Below are 5,893 nucleotides of genomic sequence, written 5' to 3'. Positions count from 1 at the left end.
TTTCATTTCCTAATACTATCATTTGATTTTATCTATTTAGAATGCTATGTTTACTAATTAGACTAATCGAACGTGAAAACTCATATCTAGAGTTTTTGAAAAAATATTAATATGTCACGCAACCATCATGTTAACGGTTCAAATCTTTGCTCTAAAAAAATATATAGATTCTAACAAAAATTCTTGTACATCGAAGCAATTTATATCTCTTGTATAAATATTAAATATATAAATATATAGCTAATGGTTTTAAATATTGTAACATATTCAGCCGTTTGTACAAAATTTTATCATAGTTATAAACAAATGAGCCATTAAACTTTGACATATATGAGTTTTTATTAAAAAAAAAATTATATTGTTCTCATATGAAGCATTTTTTTTTACCAACAGTGAAACCATTTTATTAAATTACGTCATTTCAAGAGTTAAGATATTTTGAAATATGAAATAACTCTTGTTGTTAATTCAAAATTCGATGGATATACAAATTTAAGTAATATATACATTATTTTACAACTTTAATTACTTCACATAGATTGATGGAACATGAAAAATTTTGGGGTCTTAGAATATCAATTAACTTGGATAATTTATAGGATCATGATTGCAATCATTTTTAAAAAATCTGTGATTTCGACCCTTATGCCTAGGGTATCATGAAATCCGATTTGGTATAATCCAAGAAATGCAATTTTGAAAAATAGACCACTTCCAAAATCAAAACACAGAAATATATCTTGTTGTTTTGTGTTCTGTAGAGATAGAGAGAACAAAATATATTTTCGTGTACATAAGTTCCAACCTTTTTTTGTGGAACCAGAGGAAAGGTTCTTATACTAGAAGGAAAAGAGGTTATGGCAGTTGCCTTCGGATTTAATGCCAAAACAGGTAGTTACTAGACATAACTAATGTTTACATCATCAAGACGTCATCATGAGAGTTTTCGTGGAAAATTGCATATAGCCAATGTAAAATTCGTTTAGGTTTCAGGGCACTACCCCTTGGAGCCCCGTCCCCTGATCGATCAGTGGAACCATCGCCAGGGGCGTTGCCCCTAAACCCCGTCAAGTGGTTGCAGCCCCTTGGAACCCTGCACCAAGTGGCGTTGCCCCCGGACCCCATATTCCCGAGTTAATAGTTATCGCACCAAGTGTGCACCCCCACACCTTCAAGCTCGGGTTATCTCATTATTAATAATAATTACACCAAAATATGTTGATAACACTAAAATCACCAACAGAACACTAGTAGTGAAATAACGTAGGTTAAGTCGTATTTGGTAATTTAACTTTTGACTTTGTATTTATTTTGTCACTTAACTTGTTTTAAATTTTAAAAAACCACTTAACTTTTAAATTTTTACCAAAATTGTCACCATCATTGAAAATAATAGGTTTTCATACTTTTGGTTTACTATCTAAGATCAACCAACTTTTTTTTTATATATATTTTAGGTCGATTGTATTTTTTTAACTATAATTATTTACTAAACTTTTGAAATTGTGTTCATTTGGTTTTATACATTTTTTTTTCAATAATTCATGTTTATAACTTCATTTTTGTTTCGTTTTTACATTCTTTTCACGATTTGTTTTACAACTTTATTTTTTTTTACTTTCATTTTTATATGTTTTCTCAAAATTTGTTTTTATAACTTCACTTTTCGTATGTTATTTATGTTTTTTTTCACAATCTATTTTTACAACTTAACTTTTTTACTTTGTTCTCATGTTTTTTTCAAAATCCATTTACAACTTTATTTTTTCTTTGTTATTATATGCTTTTAGCAAAATGTTTTTAGAATGTCATATATTTGTGTTGTCAATTAAATATAAATTAACTGAACAATAAAAATACTAACTCAAGTGATAATCTTAAAATTATTAGTTTCTCACGCATCCAGTAACGGTGTGTAATTAGCAGCTATCTTATATGATGACTTACCTATTACACCGGTAATAAACACATCACATATGTTTCTTACATAAAAAATCATCATTACATAACTTAAAATATGCATATTTTTTTGTTATCTAGTAGGATACTAATTAAGTAAGAGAATCATATTTTTGATCCATAACGCCAATAATCAAACAAAACGGATAATTTAGTACTACAAAAAACCAACAACAAAAACGAGAAAAAAATGATGATTTTTTTAGAAACATATGTGGGGGTGTTGTTACAATTGTAATAGGTAGTCATATAAGAAAGTTGTTGATTATACAACAATACTGGATGCATGAGAAACAAATAATTTTAGGATTATCACTCCCGTTAATAATTATGTAGTTATATATTACACCTAATTGAAACAAATGTATTAAGTTCTAAAAACATATGAAAAAATGGATTTTGAAAAAACAATAACATGAGAATAAAGTAAAAGAAGTTAAGCTGTAAAAATAGTTGTAAAAAAAAAGTAAAAACGCAATAAAAATGAAGTTAGAAAAACGAATTATGAAAAATAACATGTAAAATCGCAAGTAAAAAAATAAAGTCATTAAAATTTATTGTAGAATATATATATATATATATATATATATATATATATATATATATATATATTCCACAATAAATTTTAATGACTTTATTTTTTTACTTGCGATTTTACATGTTATTTTTCATAATTCGTTTATATATATATATATATATATATATATATATATATATATATATATATATATATATATATATATATATATATATATATATATATATATATATGTTTAGGTTTATGGAAAACAAAAAACCCTAAAAATGCATAAAAATGAATAAAAAAAACACTCAGAGATCACAAAACTTTTTTTGACTTTATAAATGAAAAAAATCGTAGCTTTTTTTTCAAATTCGCTAAAAAAAATTTGAAAAAAAAACCCAAAAAAATCGATTTTTTTAGCGATTTTTATAAAAAAAACATGCTTTTATGATTTTTAGGGTTTTTTTGTTTTTCATATAACCCTTCGCTGAAAAAAAAAATTAAAATCGATTTATTATTATTATTATTATTATTATTTGGTTTTTTTCAAAAAAAATTTCAGCGAAATTATATAAAAAGTTGCGATTTTTAAGAATATAAAGTCAGAAAAAAAGATTTGTGATCTCTAAATATTTTTTTCATGCATTTTTATGATTTTTAGGGTTTTTTGTTTTCCATAAAACCTAAACCTATATATATATATATATATATATATATATATATATATATATATATATATATATATATATATATATATATATATATATATATATATATATACACACACACACCCACCCAAATGTACATAATTTCAAAAGTGAGTGTCTAGTTATCGCCCAAAAAATGTCCAGTGAACTAAAATAGCCAAAAAAAAAGTTTAATGGCCTTAGATAGCAAAAAAAAAAAAAAGATATGTAAACATGTTATTATCAATCATAGTGGCCATTTTAGCAAAAAATTAAAAGTTAAATGACCTTTTAAAACTAAAAACGAGTTGAGTGACCAAATTAATACAAAACCACAAGTGATCAAATATACCAAAGGGATGTTGTCATTTATCTTTGGGGTCGAGGGTTCAAGTCTCGTCGTGGACACTAGTGAAATTAAGTGTTAGTTTAAGAGTATATTAGATTTGTGTAACAGCCCAAAAACCAGATAAATTTTTTCAATTACATACTACAAAAACTAGATAATTCTTTAAATGAGAGGTCTCTCACTGCAAGGGTTGGACTCAAACAAGAGCTGCGCAATAGTGTTAAACCTAACCTTATGGAATTATTTAGTTTTCATAATATGTAACTTGGCATATTCGCTTACTGGCTAGCTGAAATTAACAAGAACTCCTAAAAGCACGAAGCAAGCAGCATTCGAGCATCAAGTAATCAAAACCAAGCATATCCCAAACATGTCATCCTATTACTGGTTGATCGATACTAGCATGCAATTATATAGGATCATACAACATGTATACAAAGGCATCTCTCCTAGATCCTTATCCCTAGTCTAGCATGCGATTCACAATTCCACAGTTCATATCATAAATAAACATGTATGAGTATTTTGGGATAATTTACTTGAGCTCGGCTGATTGCATGCACCATAACATTTTTCTCTTTTAGAAATCCTTTTTTTAATGTTTTTTTTTTTAAATTTCCATCTAGTCCTTAGTTTGAGTTAATACACACGCAAGAGTGTGCCCAAATCCCTTAAACCAAGACTCTGATACAAACTTGTAACAATAAAAAATATGGTCCCGAAAATTTTCATTTTAATAATAGATTAAATAGTATTTTCCAACATCATTTGAATATCCAAATAAAACCAATGTATTAATTGTCATAAAATCAGAGTGAACCATCATAAGCGGAATCCCAATGGTGTGTGCGATGCAATCAGCCGAGCTCTTCCCTTTACAACCGGAAGTACCTGAAACATAAGCTAAAATCTGTAAGCACAAAGCATAGTTAGTTCCCCCAAAATACCACATAACAAACATACAATAAACATATAATGGGCCCCGCCCTGTCATTGGGCCCAACCCGGTATTGGACCCAATTCGGCATCGGGCCCCGCCCGACATCGAGTTGAGCTCGGTAAACGGGCCCCGCCCAACAATGCAATAACATATATCAAATGAACACATACACATGCAATAATCATATAGATACATAACATACGAACATTCATCATGCCCTGCCCAACATCATACCTTAGCCCGACAAACATATAGACACATGCACATGCTAGAGTCACAAAGACAACTAGCATCTTAACAATATAACATAAACATAGGTCGACAGTAGTGCGTTCGACCCGACAAATCCAGTAAGGAAACTCACCTCGATAAGCTGACTGAACGAATGATCACTAACTGCTGGTCCTATAGCTCTCTAAGATAACAATTGACAATAAAAGCTAATCAACAGAGGGATCTACCTCATTACCTAAAAATCCATACTTGGGGTAAAAGACTATTCTACCCCCAACACAACTTGGTCCATACATCATGTAACATCCCATTATTTTCTACTTGTAAAGTCAACCCTAGTCAACCAAAGTCGAACTTAGGTCAACTAAATCAATTTAATTCTTATTCTATCTTAAATGAGTTAGAATAATGTTTTATAAGTGTTTACAACTTGTATTTAAGGTGTTATATGTTTATGAGGTGAACACAAGAAGTCTGAAAACCATTCTTTCTTTCCCTTCGGACAGCAGCCTCGCAGCCATGATCAACTTCGGCCGTGAACGAGGGCTGCAAACCCTCGGACCGTGAACGCTTCTCGGCTACAACCGCCTTCGGACCGCAAATGAGGTTCACGGCCGTGAAACCCTTCGGACCGTGAACCCTCGCATATATATAGATTTCAGTCGACTTTTACTTCATTTCTACACTTTCAAACACAATTCCAACCATTCTCTCTCAAGTATCATCAACCAAGAACAACCTTCCTCCTCAAGAACATGGTAAATTCATCCTTTCTCATCATATTCAAGTGATAATCACAAGTTCTTCCTAAGATCTAACAGGTATCATTTCTTGATCTTGTTATCATTTCAACGACATCCTTCAAATCTTCTTATACTAGGTTGAAATCCGTGAATTTCACTAGTTTTCACAAAGAATACCCATCTAAAAACCTTTGAATCTTCTTAGGAACTTCCTTAGGATCATGAAGTGTTCTTCATTCATCAAGAACACCTCATTGGGTCGTGAACCCTTCATCTGGGCCGTGAACACTTCAAGTGTTCTTGGACCATGAACCCATCAAGGGTCATGAACCCCTCTTGTGTGGCCATGATCATCTTTTAGCTCTTCATTTTCGGTTCTAACACTTTATTGTAAGTGTTTCCTAGTTCCTAAGGATGTTTCCTAAACATATTAGCTATTACAGACTGTGACATCCCCAA

The sequence above is a fragment of the Lactuca serriola genome, chromosome 3, assembly GCF_051521515.1.
Source record: "Lactuca serriola cultivar US96UC23 chromosome 3, Lser_US96UC23_V15, whole genome shotgun sequence".
Classification (NCBI taxonomy): Eukaryota; Viridiplantae; Streptophyta; class Magnoliopsida; order Asterales; family Asteraceae; genus Lactuca; species Lactuca serriola.
The sequence above is the reverse complement of the archived record's forward strand: the minus strand, read 5'-3'. Positions refer to the sequence as shown.